Here is a 15,137-nt window from a genome sequence, read left to right as displayed (position 1 = left end):
CTTGGCTTCTCTTTGGTTATATTCAAAAGAAGCCATTGCATTTTTTATGGCCCTTGCTGTCCATATACTGGCTGATGAAGTTTCTGTTGCTCTCCTTCCCTACTCTACTTATTTGGCCTTTCCTCCCTCCTTTACTTGTGGGGCTTTGAGCCACTCGATTTCACCCCGCAGCAGTTTACACCTATACCCAGGGGGCCCTCCAGGAGAGTGGACTTAGATTGAGCAGCTTTTCCATGTTGCAGCACACTAGGATGGTTTTTCCTTTCTCACCCCTACCCCTTCAGCATAGCTGAAGTAGACCAGTTTTGTTAGGTTTGGCCATTTAAGAGCAAATTTGCTATTACAGCTCAGCTACCATCCTCAATTAGTAGATAAGCCCCAGAGATAGACACACAGCGAGGATTTAATTCAATTTAGTAAGTCTTTCTGAAATCCTAGGATGTACATAGCACCATTCTAAACATGATATCCTTGCAGAACTTGAGAACTTGCATTTTACTGTGGAGACAGCCTTGCCCTCAGGAGATAGTAATACATCATGATAAAGCAGCAAAGTCTTCTTCACCAGGGCAGGGACCTTATTCTAGTCTCTGTAGTCACAAAGCATCTAGTGCAGTCAGACATGCATATTAATCACTCGATAAATAAGCTGCCCAAGTGAAGTGTACAGTGAGTGTGCAATAGGAATTTATAACAGGGAGATATTGGTATGGTAGAAGTGGAGGTGGTGGGATTATAATCCAGCCCTGAAATGTGAGAAGGAAGAGTTAGAAAAGTAGAGAGGAATAGAACTGGCATTACAAGTGGAGGAAATATGACTATACCTCAGAGCATGACTGGCCTGGCAATCAGTAGAAGATAAGGAGGGAAAATGATTGATAAGAGACCTCAAGTGACATATAGAAGAATTGAGGTTTAATTCTGTTGGCAACAAGGAAACAGCAGATTTTTGATCAGAGGATTGATATGTTTAAGAACATTCATGAGGCAATGTGGGGATGGTCTGAAAGACAAGAGGCTGGAGGCAAGAGGTCATTTTAAGGGAAGTCACTAGTGATTTATGGAGGAAGTAAGAATAGAGTGTGTCATTATAGCATAATATTCCCACTGGAAAAATCATTTATTTTTTTTAAATTTATGATAGTCACACAGAGAGCGAGACAGAGAGAGGCAGAAACACAGGCAGAGGGAGAAGCAGGCTCCATGCACCAGGAGCCCGACGTGGGATTCGATCCCGGGTCTCCAGGATCGCGCCCTGGGCCAAAGGCAGGCGCTGAACCGCTGCGCCACCCAGGGATCCCTGGAAAAATCATTTAAAACGTTATGATCTACTTGATTAATTTTTTCTGTGATATAAATGAAATGCTGTTATAACATGTCTAAAGTCTGAGCCACAGAGAAAGTTACCTGATGCCATGCTAACATTTTGCTTTGTGAACTTTCTTCACCTATTTTCTATCCTGTTGTTACTGAGGCAGCTTGGAAATCCTGTGGGATTTTCTCAGTATTCTACATATTAGGAGGAACCCACACATGTGCTCTGGCAACTCCTTACCTCCCCACCTAAAAATGTTAGCAATTCATTAGGTATGAAGACTCTACCATTCCTTGTCTGAGATTTCTTGGCAGGTCTGAGGAAGAATACCTCACTGCAATAGAGCACCTTTACACTGGAGACAGAAGAGGGCAAACTGAGTAGATCCTAAGGTATTATCTTCTGGACAGAATGTTCTTCTCTTCGGGAGGAGGGAGAAGATATTCTACTCTGTGTTTGCATATGTGTGTGTGTGTGTAATAGAAATATACATGGAAGTACACTCCTGTTTACTGGCCTTCAGCATTGCTTTCCGGATATCTTGCTGGCCTCGGCAGGAAGCATCGGGAAAGCAGACTGAGGAAATTCTCATAGCACTGTCCTCAGCTATTGGGCCAGGTTCCCATCAGTGGCAGCTGCAACAATAGTCATGCCTCCACATTTAAATTGCCTATCCTATTCCACAAAATCAGCAGGAGGTGGAGATTCAGAAATCCTGTGAGACAGCAGGTTTGGGAGAGAAAGAAAAGTATTCAGTGGGGACTGGAGAAGAGAATCTGGTGGTTCCTGAATAGCATTCAGGGTCTTGGACAATGCTCATCCATCCCCTTCCTGCAGGCATAGCAAGACTGCCACAGCCGTTAAGAGACTCTCCAGTGTTACTTGACACACTCTTCGTCTCCAGCCTGGTGGCAGGCTGCAAAGGCTCTCCTGAGCCTGAGCCACCCTCACTCAGTTCCTCAAGAGTATTAACCTCATCTATGTACTATGACACAATCCTTCTGTCAGGGCCATGAGAAACTCTCCTGTGTTGACAATGCATTACAGTATTTGATTTGCTACAAACCGCTTCTTGATTTCTGAGTCATTCTCACCAACCATTTTGGCATTTGGAGGTCACACATTCAATGTTGACTCTTTGTTATTTGCCTCTGGGCCCTCCACTCAAAAAGAATGGAAGTGAACATATCTATGGAATATCATGGGTATCCTTGAGAACTTAGTTACCTCCTTACATAGGTTCGGTTGTCACACTGGCCAGAATTTAAAGCATAGTTGTTGCAGTGTTCCATTTTCTTCTTTTTCTAGTGTTACTTACTTTGCAACTAAGAGCATCAAGTTAGAGAGAAAGGACAATATGGGAAAGGGGCTGGGTAAACTACCTCCTCAGAGAGGAAGCACAACAGATTTGGAGTTAGAGACTGAGTTGGACCTTACTAGCCAAGGACCTTTGAACAACTTTTTTTTTTTAAAGATTATTTATTTATTCATGAGAGACAGACAGAGGCAGAGGGAGAAGCAGGCTCCTTGCAGGGAGCCTCTTGTGGGACTCAATCCCAGGACCCCAGGATCATAGCTAAGCCAAAGGTTGTCACCCAATCACTGAGCCACCCAGGTGTCCCATTCTAAGACTCTAGAATGAGTTCTAGAACAACTCATTCTAAGTCCCTACTTCTTCCTTTAAAAAAAAAGATACATTATTAATTGTTTTTCTTTTAAAAATATTTTATTTATTTGAGAGAGCAAGTGTGTGCATGTGTGTGTGTGTGTGTGTGTGTGCGTGAGAGAGAGAGAGAGAGAGAGAGAGCATGAGCAAGTGCACACAGAGGGAGGTGAGGCAGACCCTCTGCTGAACAGAGAGCTGATCCTAGGATGCTGAGGTCATGACCTGAACTGAAGGCAAACAACGAACTGAGCCACCCAGACACACCATCTCCCCATCGATTGTGTTCCTATACGTGAGCAGTAAACAACCTGAAAAGGAAATTAAGATGGCAATTCCATTCATAGAGCATCTAAAAGAATTAAATAGGAATAAATCTGACCAAGGAGATAAGGTAAAAAGACTTATGCACTAAAAACTATACAACATTGCTTGAAGAAATTAAAGAAAACCTAAATAAATGGAAAGACATTCTGTGTTCATGGATAGGAAGATGTTAATACTACCTAAAGCAATCTACAGATTCAATACACTCCCTATTAAAATTCCAATAGCCTTTTTCACAGAAATGGAACAGCTAACCTTCAAATACATACAGAATTGCAAAGGCCTCTGAAATAGCCAAAACAATCTTGAAAAGGACTAATAGGGGTGTTTGAGTGGCTCAGTCCGTTAAGAGTCTGTCATGATACCAGAGTCCTGGAATTCAGCCTCACATTGCACTCCTTGCTTGGTGGAGAGCCTGCTTCTCTCTCTTCCTCTGCCACTCCCCCATACCCCCTACTTGTGCTCTCTCTCTCTCTCTCAAGTAAATAAATAAAATCTTTTTAAAAATTAAAAATAAATAAATAAAATAAAATTTAAAAAACACTTAAAAAAGAAAAGGACTAATAAAATTGGGAGACTTACACTTCCCAACTTGGAAACTTACTATACGGCTGCAGTAATTAAAACAGTATGGTACTGGGACACCTGGGTGGCTCAGCAGTTAAGCGTCTGTCTGCCTTTGGCTCATGGCTGAACCCTGCTGTCCTGGGACTGACTCCTGCAAGGGGCTCCCCCCAGGGAGCCTGCTTCTCCCAATGCCTATGTCTCTACCTCTCTCTCTCTGTGTCTCTCATGAATAAATAAATAAAACCTTAAAAAAAAATAAAACAGTATGGTACTGACATAAAGACAGCCAAGAAAATAGCACAGGGAGCATAAGAGCCAACCCTCACATATATGGCCAACTGATTTTCTGCAAGGGTGCCAAAAGTATTCAGTTGGGAAAGGATGGTTTTTTCAACAAATAGTGATAAGAAAACTGGATATTTATTTTTTTTAAAGATAGATTTATTTATTTATTTATTTATTTATTTATTTATTTATTTATTTATTTTTTTATTTATGATAGACACAGAGAGAGAGAGAGAGAGAGAGGCAGAGACACAGGAGGAGGGAGAAGCAGGCTCCATGCCAGGAGCCTGACGTTGGACTTGATTCCAGGACTCTAGAATCGCGCCCCTGGCCAAAGGCAGGCGCTAAACCACTGAGCCACCCAGGGATCCCTGAAAACTGGATATTTATATGCAAAAGAATGGGAGCACCTGGGTGGCTCAGTGGTTGAGCACCTGCCTTGGGCTAAGGGTGTGATGGGGGAGGGGGTGTCCTGGGATGGAGTCCCACATCAGGCCCCCCCACAGAGAGCCTGCTTCTCCCTCTGCCTATGTTTCTGCCTCTCTCTGTGTCTCTCACGAATTAAAAAAAAACAACAACAACTGAATATTTATATGCAAAAGAGTGAAGTTGTATATTTATCTTATATAATGTATAAAAATTAACTAAAAATGAATCAAAGCCTAAATTTAAGAGCTAAAACTCTCAGGAAAAGGACATTAGAGAAAATATGCATGACATTAAATTTGGGACCAATTTCATGGCTATGACACCAAAAGCATAGGCAATAAAAGAGAACATAGGTAAGTTGGACTTCATCAAAATAAGGAACTTTTGTGCATTAAGGGATACTATCAGAAAAGCAAAAAAACTCAAAACAACCTATAGAATGGGAGAAAATATTTGCAAATCATATATCTAATAAGTGATTAATATCTAGGATACATAGAGCACCCCAAATTCTCAACAACAATACCACAACCTAATTTAAAAAGGGGCAAAGACATGAGTAGGCATTTCTCCAAAGAAGATCTACAAATGGCCAGTAAGCACATGAAAAGATGCTCAACACCATTAGTCATTAGGGAAATGCAAAATCACAATGAGATATGACTTCACAGCTATTTTTAAATTTTTTTAAAATTTTTATTTGTTTATGATAGTCACAGAGAGAGAGAGGCAGAGACACAGGTGGAGGGAGAAGCAGGCTCCATGCACCGGGAGCCTGATGTGGGATTCAATCCCGGGTCTCCAGGATCGCGTTCTGGGCCAAAGGCAGGCGCCAAACCGCTGCGCCACCCAGGGATCCACACTTCACAGCTATTATACTAGAATGGCCATTAAAACACACATACACACACAGAAGATAACAAGGTTTGGCAAGAACAGGGAGAAATGGGAACACTCGTGCATTGATGGTGGGAACAGAAAATGGTGCAACTGCTATGGAGATTTTCATGGTTCTCTCAAAGGCTAAACATAGAATTGCCACATGACCCAGCAATTCCATCTCTAGGTATATCTCCAAAAGAACTGACAGCAGGAAGTCAGACAGACACGTGTACACGAATACCCACAGCAGCACTATTCACAATAGCCAAAAGGTGGAAACAACACAAGTGTTTGTTAACAGATGAATGGATAAACAAAATGTGGTATATGCATACAGTGAAATGTTACTCTGCTATAAAAGTGAGTGAAATTTTGATATGTACTATAACATGGATGAATCTTGAAAACTATATGCTGAGTGAAATAAGCTAGATACAGGAGGATGAAGAGTGAATGACTCTGCTTATAATGAGCCACTTAGAATAGGCACATTCATAGAGAGAAAATACAATATGGTTGACTAGGGGGCATCTGGGTGGCTCAATGGCTGAGCATCTGCCTTTAGCTCAGGTCATGATCCTGGGGTCCTGGGATGGAGTCCCACATCAGGCTCCCCACAGGGAGCCTGCCTCTCCCTCTGCCTACGTCTCTGCCTCTCTGTGTTTCTCATGAATAATTAAATAAATAAATCTTTTTTTAAAAAAAGAATATGGTTTACTAGGGACAGAAGAGGGAGGAAAGGGGAGTTATTGTTTAATGGGTAGAATTTTTGTTAGGGATGATGAAAACATTTTGGATATAGATAGTGATGATAACACAACATTGTAAATATATTTAATGCCACCAAAGTATAAACTTACAATGGTTAAAATGATAACTTGTGTTATATATATATTTTACAGCAATTTAAAAAAGAAAAGAGAAAAGCATATTACTACTTAGCTATCAGGAAACTAATAAGGATTAATAGGAAGTAGCAAGACAAATCTTGGTCCTTAATGTGCTTATTAACTATTGGTTTCATTTCCCTTCTTTAATCTCCAACATCCTTCCTACAGTGCCATCTCAGTACTTTCTCAAAGTCCAACTAGTAGCCAACATTGCAGAAATGTGGCTGGTCTGGGACTGCACACTGGGATATCAGGTTTTAGGTCTTTTCCAGGCAGTGACAATTTTTGTTTTTATGCCAAAGAACAAAGTTTTCCTCTTCCCAGAAAATGGCACTGCTCTTCAACTGGCTGCACTGGCCAAGAACCATAGAGTCATCCTCAAATCTTCTCTTTCTCTAACATCTCACACCCAGTTCTCTCAGCTATACCTTTGAAATATATCTAGACTCCAACTATTCCTCATCACCTCCACAGCTGCCAACCTGGTCTGTGCTGCCAGTCTCTGTCACCTGAGCCACTCAGAGAGCTTCCTAATATAGCTTCCTGTTTCCCCTTAACTTCCTTTTTTTAAAATTTTATTTATTTATGATAGGCACACAGTGAGAGAGAGAGAGAGAGAGAGACATAGGCAGAGGGAGAAGCAGGCTCCATGCACCGGGAGCCCAACGTGGGATTCGATCCCAGGTCTCCAGGATCGCGCCCTGGGCCAAAGGCAGGTGCTAAACTGCTGCGCCACCCAGGGATCCCCTCCCCTTAACTTCCTAAAGCCTATTTTCCAGTGCCAGGACAGTCCTTCTAAAACAGAAATCGGGCCATGTCACCTCTGTGTTCAAAACTTTTTGATGGCATCTCATCACATTTACAGTAAAATCCTACAGAATCATCATGACTTCACCAAGCCCCAGTTAATCCCTGACAACCTGGATCTCATTTGCTGATACTCTTTTTGTAGCTCACTCCACCTCAAGCATGCTGTTCTTTTTGCTATTCTTTATATACACCAAGAAAGTTCCTGCCTCAGGACCTTTGTACTCATGTTCTTGTTTCATTCAGGTCTCTATTCAAATACTCTTCCTGAAGAAAGCATGCCTTATAAATTGCTCCAAAGGAAAAAAAAAAATTGCTCCAAAGAAAATAAAGTTCTTAAGTATAAATCTGACAAAAATAAGTATAGGATCTATGATGAGAATTATAAAATGCTAATGAAAGAAATAAAAGACAACCTAAACCCTTGGAAAGACATACCATTCAATGTAGTAAAGATGTCAATTTGCCCTAAACGTCTAGGTTTAACATAATTTTAATCAAAATCTCAGCAATTTCTGTATTAGACATAGACAAGCTTATTCTAAAATTTGTGTGGAAAGTGAAAGTCTCTAGATTAGCCAAAACAAGAAACCATTTCTTGATATTCAGGCTTACTATAGGGCTGCAGTAATCATGATAGTGTGATATTGGTTGAAAGGAGACATAGTCACCAATGGGACAGATAGAGATCTCAGAAACAAGCCCACAAATGTGCTCAATTAAATTTATCAAAGAGCAAAAGACATTCAATGGAGGAAGGAGAACCTTTTCAATAAATGGTACTGGGGTAATTAGACATCCATAAGAAAGAATATGAAACTCAATGTACACTTCATACCTGTACAAAAATTAACTCAAAAGGAATCATAGACTTAAATGTAAAACTATAAAACTTCTAGGGAAGAACATAAAGAAAATTTTTCAGGACCTATGACTAGGCAAAGAGTTCTTAGACTTAACACCAAAAGAATGAATAAGAAGAGAAAAAAATCAATACATTGGACCTCATCAGAATTTAAAACTTTCTGCTGCAAAAGGCACTGTTAAAAGAATGAGAAGACAAATTATAGACTGGGAGAAAATATTTGCAAATCACATATCTGACAAAGGTCTAATGTCTGGAACATTTATTTACTTTTATTATTTATTTATTTTTAAAAAATATTTTATTTATTTATTTGAGAGAGAGAGAGAGAACACAAGCAGGATGAGCTGCAGGCAGAGAGAGAAGGAGAAGAGGCTCCCTGCTGAGCAGAGAGGCCAACATGGGACTGGATCCCAGGACCTTGGGATCATGACCTGAGCTGAAGGCAGATGCTGAACCAACTGGCACCACCCAGGTGCCCCTTGAATATATTTTTAAAAGCTCTCAAAACTCAGCATTAAAAAACCAAAAAAAAAAAAAAATCCAATTAGAAAATGGGCAAGACATGCACAGGCAGAGAATATATTGGTGGCAAATAAATACATGAAAAGATATTCAACAACATTAGTCTTTAGAGAAACGCAAATTAAACCACAATGAGATATCATAACATACTTATCAAAATGGCTAAAATGAAAAGCTGTGATTAACACCAAATGTTGGCAAGGCTGTGGAGAAATTGGATCACTCATATGTTGCTGGGGAACACAAAATGATACAGCTCCTCTAGAAAACAGTTTGTCAGTCTCTGGAAAAACCATACATACACTTACCATATAACCCAGCAATCACACTCCTGGGCATTTGGCCAAGAGAAATAGACTTATTTTCACGCAGGAACTTGTACACAAATGTTTGTAGCTGCTTTATTTGTAATAGCTCAAAATTGGAAACTAACCAAACATCTTTTAATGGGTGAATGGTTAAACAAACTCCAGTACATCCATACCAGGGAACACTACTCAGAAATAAAAAGGAAAAAACTAGTGATACGTGTCACTTGGATGGATCTCAAGGGAATTATACTGAGTGAAAAAAAAAAAAGAATCTGAAAAGGGTACCTACTGCATGATTTCATTTATGTAGCATGAAATACATAATGATAGAGTTAGAGAACAAATTAGTGATTGCCAGGGGCTAGTGATGGTGGGGAAGGATGCGTGTGGCTACAGAGGTAACACTGATGTGTCTTGTGATGATGGCACAGTTAAGAATTTCTTTATAATAGCTTTGGGTATAATTCATATATGTAGGTCAGTACCTTGATCGTCATGATGATTACCCAAGGCTACACATATGTTAAAATTACCTAGAATTATTTATACACACATACTCAAATGAGTTCAGGTATAACCAGTGAAATCTGGACAAGCTCTATGGATTACACTAATGTTGCTTTCTTGGTTTTGATGCAGTACTATAATTGCATAAAATGCTAACATTGGGGGAGATGAGGAAAAAGTGCATGGGACTTCTTTGTACGTTTCTTTGCAACCTCCTGTGAGTCTATAATTGTTTCCAAAAAAATGTTCTTTTTAAATTTGAAGCATTTTTAAACTGCTTCATCCAAAATAGTACCTCTTCCATCGCTCTCTTTCTATCCTGCTTTATTTTTCTTCATATCCTGCTTTATTTTCTTCCTGACATTATAGTATATGTAATGTATAAGATATAACATATTTTATATAAATCTATATCCTTCAGTAGAGTTAGGAAGGCAGGAACTTGTGTTCTCCACTGTGTGCCCAGTCATAGAATGGCACCTGGACCATTTGTCTTTGTTGACTACATGAGTTTATCTGCCTTCCTGCAGATGTACATTTCCTTTTTGTGTCTATACATAAATTGGCTCTTACAGCCTTCTGCCAGAAACAACACCTTTATCAAGGTATCTGCCCCAGACTCTCTGTTCAGAGAAATTTCACAATTGCTTTTTTTTTTTTTTTTTTTTTTTTGGTAATAACATTTTAATACATGTGATTCTTTAGTGAGGAATAAGCAATTTGATTTCATTCTGTTTCTTCCTTCCTGGCTCCCATCGGGTCTTTTGGGAATACATCCTCGTTTAGGGCCTTCCCAGGATAGTTAAACATTCAGTTATGAGATGGCAGCTAAATAAAGGTACTTGAATCTGACAGAGCTGACCCTGTGTTCCTCAAAAAGAGCTTTAGGAGGCCAAAGCTTCAGAATGAGTTGTTCAAATAAAAGGAAACAATTTTACAAGAGAAGGAAACAGTACAAAGAAAGATCACTAAACTCTCAGCCATCCATCTTATTACAAACGGTCATGACACATTTTGTTATGCATCTGTGGAAGGCAAAATAATGGGTCCTAAAAATGTTCACATCCTAATCCCTGAACCTGTGAATATGACACCTTGTGTGGCAAAAGGGACTTTGCAGATGGATGAAATTAAAGTTAAGGACCTTGAGGTGGGCAGAGTAGCTTGTGTTAGGCAGGTGAGTTCAAGCCAATCACTTGAGTCCTTAAAAGGAAGAAAACTTTTCTGGCTGTAGAGAACCTGACAAATTGTGTCACTGACTTTAAAGATGGAAGAAGGGGCTTCCAGGAGCTGGAGAGGTCAAGGAAAGAGACTCTTCCCTGGAACCTCCAGAATGGAATGCAGCCCTGCCAACACTTTGATTTTAGCCCAGTGGGACCCATACCAATGGGCTAAAATCTGACTTACAGAACTGCATAATAAATTTGTCTTGTTTTGAACTCTAAGTTTGTGGTAAGTTGTTATAATAGCAAGGAAAACTAATAGGGTATCTTATTCTGATTATAGCTTTTCTATTAGCTTTGCTTGTAAGCAACAGAAACCACATTTTCTTTTCTTTTTTTTTTTTTTTTTTACATAATTTATTTATTTGTTCATGAGAGACACACAGAGAGAAAGGCAGAGAGAGACACAGGCAGAGGGAGAAGCAGGCTCCATGCAGGGAGCCCGGGGACTCAACCCGGGGACTCCAGGATCACGCCCTGGGCTGAAGGTAGCGCTGAACCACTGAGCCACCTGGACTGCCCCGCGTTAAGTTTCCTTAAGCAAAGAGACTAAGCTTTTTGGGAAGCCTATAGTATCTCAGGGAACCCAAGGCTGGAAACCCAGTGGAGCTGCAGAAAGGTTGTAGGATCATAGTAAAAGCTGCCACCTGGAGCATCCTTCCTCTGCCCCTTTTTTCTCTGCCTCCCCATCCCCCATTTACTTCATTCTTCTCTTTCTGTCAATAGACTTTCTCTGCTACTTAGTTCTTAAAGGGTGAGAAGGCTGAGCCTCAGTTTCCATTTGCTTATCTTTCTTCACCAGACCAGTCAGCTCAGGCTGTGACTAGAATCCCATTCTCAATACCAAATCCCAGGGAAGGAACTCTGGCACTATTTGAGCTAGGTAACTGTTATGGGTTGAATAGTGTTTCTCGTTCCTCTTCTCTAGAAAGGGGAGCCCTAAGTAACCTAAACTCCTCAGTTCCCCAGAATGGGGCCTCATTTGAAGATACGGTCATTGCTGATGTAATTAGTTAAGAGGAGGTCATACAGGAGTAGGATGGTCCCCTATTCCAACATGGTTGGTGTCTTTCTGATAAGAGGAAATTGGGACACAGACATAGAGGGAAGATTGCCATGTGAAGATGGAGACAGAGGTTGCAGTTAAGCTGTCATAAATCAAGGAGTGCCAACCAAGGTGAAGGCTCTGGAGGTTTAACCAGAAGCTGGAAAGGGCAAGAGAAGATCCTCCCCTAGAGGTGCCAGGAGGAGGATGGCCCTACCAACACCTTGATTTTGAACTTCTGGCCTCCAGAACTGTAAGGCAATAAGTTTCCATTGTTTTAAGCCACCCAGGTTGTGGTACTTTGTTACAGTAGCCCTAGGAAAGTAGTACAGTGCCTAAGACTGATCTGGTTAGCTCTGTCTAGGAGACAATGCCTTACAGTACAAATATGACTCCTTATGACTCACCCCAATGGCTTGAGGGGTAGGGGACCTACTTCCAAAGAAGGAAGAATCATTATGAGCTGGGCAGATGCACCAAAAAGTTGTCCACTCTAGCTCCCTACAGCTAGGATCAATAGGATCCATTTTTAATTTTTGTTTTGTTTTGTTTTAAAATAATTATTTCACCCTCTGGAATGCAATCTAGTGTACATGACAGACGAATCTGTTACTTCTTTCTCATACCATAATCTATATGTCCTAACATTATTAGTAATTACCCCTTCCTCTCATCACTAATAAACACAGTCAGTGAGTACTGATGGTTGAAAATGTGACTGGAGTATCTATGCTATTCCATTCATATGATTGATTTATCAGGTTCCCAGTATGATAGTGAAAAGCCTCTAAAGGCTTAACCTGCAATATAAATTCTAGAGCATGGTTACTCTTCACTTTATTCCCTTCTCTAAGTGTCTTTTCTATGGCAATTTGGAATATCAAAATACTCTTATTTTTTGTAGGGAGAGGGTGTGATTTACAAAATGCTTCCGACCTCTTTAGAGTAATGGCCCAAGGGAACGCTTGCGGAGAAGAAGCTTTCTGTGTCCCCTTTTTGAAACTGGTCCCTGACCATGTTTGTTAACATATCTGCTCTTTGGGCTGAGGACATGTCAGAAAATAGCATATTAAAGGATTCACACATTAAACTTTGTTATAAATATGTGTCTGGCACACAGTAAACACTCAATAAATGTTAGGTAACTTTTAGAACCTAGGCCAGACAACGCCCACCTCAAGCTCTTGCCAGTAACCAACATAGCTCATTCCTACCATTCCCCCAGTTAAGATATGCATGAGAGTGGGAAGAGGGTGTAGTAGGCTGAATAATGACCACCCCAAAATGTCCATGTCCTCATTCCTGGAACCTGTGTGTTTATTACCTAATATGGTAAAAGGAACCTTATAGATGTGGTTAAATTAACACTCTTAAAATTGGAAGATTATTCTGGATAACCTGGGTGGGCTCAATATAATCAGAGGGACATAGGAGAGTTAGAGTCAGAGAAAAAAAAGGAGATGTGACTACAGAAGCAGAGGTTGATGTATTTTGAAGATGAAAACAGGGGCCAGGCAAACAAGTAGCCTCTAGAAATTATAAGATCGATCCTCTAGAACCCTCAGAAGGAACTCAGCTCTGATGACACCTTGATTTTTAGCCCAGTGAGACCCATTTCTGATTTCTGACTTCCAGAACTGTAAGATAACAAATTTGTATTGTTTTAAACTTGTGGTAATTTGTTACAGCAGCAATAGAAAACAAATTCAGAGGGAATCAGAATTTCATTGAGCATTTGCACTCTTGGACTCAAGTCCTTGTTTAAATAGTAGGGCCCACAGAACTAGCAGTATCTTTCTTGCCACCTCACCCCAGCCATATTTTCACCATCCTCAGGCCTTTCTCTCCACTTCTGCCCCTCCAGCCTGATTTCCGACACCCCAAGAATTTTCTTCCATTCACCCACCTTTGAAGCCTAGATTTGATAGGTGTTCTAAGATCCTAGTGTTAATCCTACCATATGTTAGAGACTAGAGTCATTAGAAACAGAAATCCAGGGAGTAAATGAAAATGAAACATGAAATAACAATGAGAAACCATTTTAAAAATTGGGGTATTTTCTCTCCCAGCATCAAGCCAAGGAGAAGGAATGCTAAAGAGAAACTGAGAACCAGAGACAATGAGAAATGAATCTAGCTAGGAACGATGAACTGCAATATAAGCTTCTGAACTTTTGCTAAAGACCCTTTAAGGCCTGAGACTTGGGCAGAGATTCCTGACCCTTTTGTCCCAAGTCCAGAGCGCTAGATGCTGAAAGACCTAAGTAAAAGGGTAATTTGGAGTTGAAGCAGTCTGGATTTGGATCCTGGTTCTGCGGACCACCGCTCCTGTTCTCATTACAAGAGGCCCCAAAGAAGCCCCTTGCCAGGTGAGCTCCTTAACGCCGGTGAACCGGGAAAGTGCGTCACCCCAACTCCTAACCCAAACCACTGTTCGCGTCACCAATAAAAGAAACAGTATAAAATGTGTCCTCGACACAGAGAAAGCGCGCTTTTTGACCCTTCTCGCAGAATAAAAGGCCCTTACTTTTAATTTTTCATTTGTGACGATTTTTTCTTTCCGTTGTGTTACTAGCTGGAGCTAGACATTGGCTGGGGCCCCAGGCGGCTGCTGGAAAGGCGCCCTCCCGGGAGCAGAGGCTCGTTCCGAAGAAGTGGGGGCGGGGAGACAACCCGCGACTCGGGCCCTCCTGCGCCGGGAGGGATTCCTTCGAGCCTTTCTCTCCCGCCAGGCCGAAGCTCGTAGCCTGCGGGCCCCGGCAGCCGAGCGCGGCGAGCAGACTCCGGGGAACGCTCACAGCGGGGCGCGGCCCGCCGCCCGGACCGGCCGCCGGCAACCGAGCTCGCGGCTCCTCCCGGCGGGGGGCGGAGGCGCCAGCTCCGGCCGCCGCGGAGGCGGGGACCACCCACCGCGCCGCGCGGCCCCGCCCCCGCCGCGCCCGCCCCGGCCTCCAGGCTCGACGCCCGCGCACGCTTCTCGGGGCGTGACGGAGCCCGGCGCCCCGCTGGAAACTTTCTGAGTGCTCCCCAGGTACTGCGGGCGGCGGTACGGGCTCCTTCGGGTAAACAGGAGGAGGGGGCTGGGGGCCCCAGTGGGGCGTGAGGAGATGGCCTTCCTCCTCCTCCCCGCCCGGGGGAGTGTGCTAGACTCTGACTTCCAGCTGCATCCTCACCTACCCCCACTCTAAAAGTTTTGGGGCGGCCAATTTTAATTCAGTTTAGTTTGGGGGAAAAATTAACGTCAGGTTTTGGGATAAAATTACGCCGTTCCCAGATCGGAACTAGGAACCTTTGGCCCTAATTGAGACCAGAGGGGGCGGGGTTGTGCGAGGGGAGTAGCGCATCTGGTTGAGGGAAACAGGGGCGAGGGACGGGGCCCGGGAGGTACTGTGGTGTTTAGGGGAGTCTCCAATCCCCACCTGGAGGGAGGGCCCACCCGCTGCGCCTTTCTACCCCTCCCGTTCGAGTTGCCAGAATGGAAAATTCGTGGAGTCCAA

This window comes from Vulpes lagopus, chromosome 13, assembly GCF_018345385.1.
Source record: "Vulpes lagopus strain Blue_001 chromosome 13, ASM1834538v1, whole genome shotgun sequence".
NCBI lineage: Eukaryota > Metazoa > Chordata > Mammalia > Carnivora > Canidae > Vulpes > Vulpes lagopus.
This window is presented reverse-complemented; position numbering follows the sequence as displayed.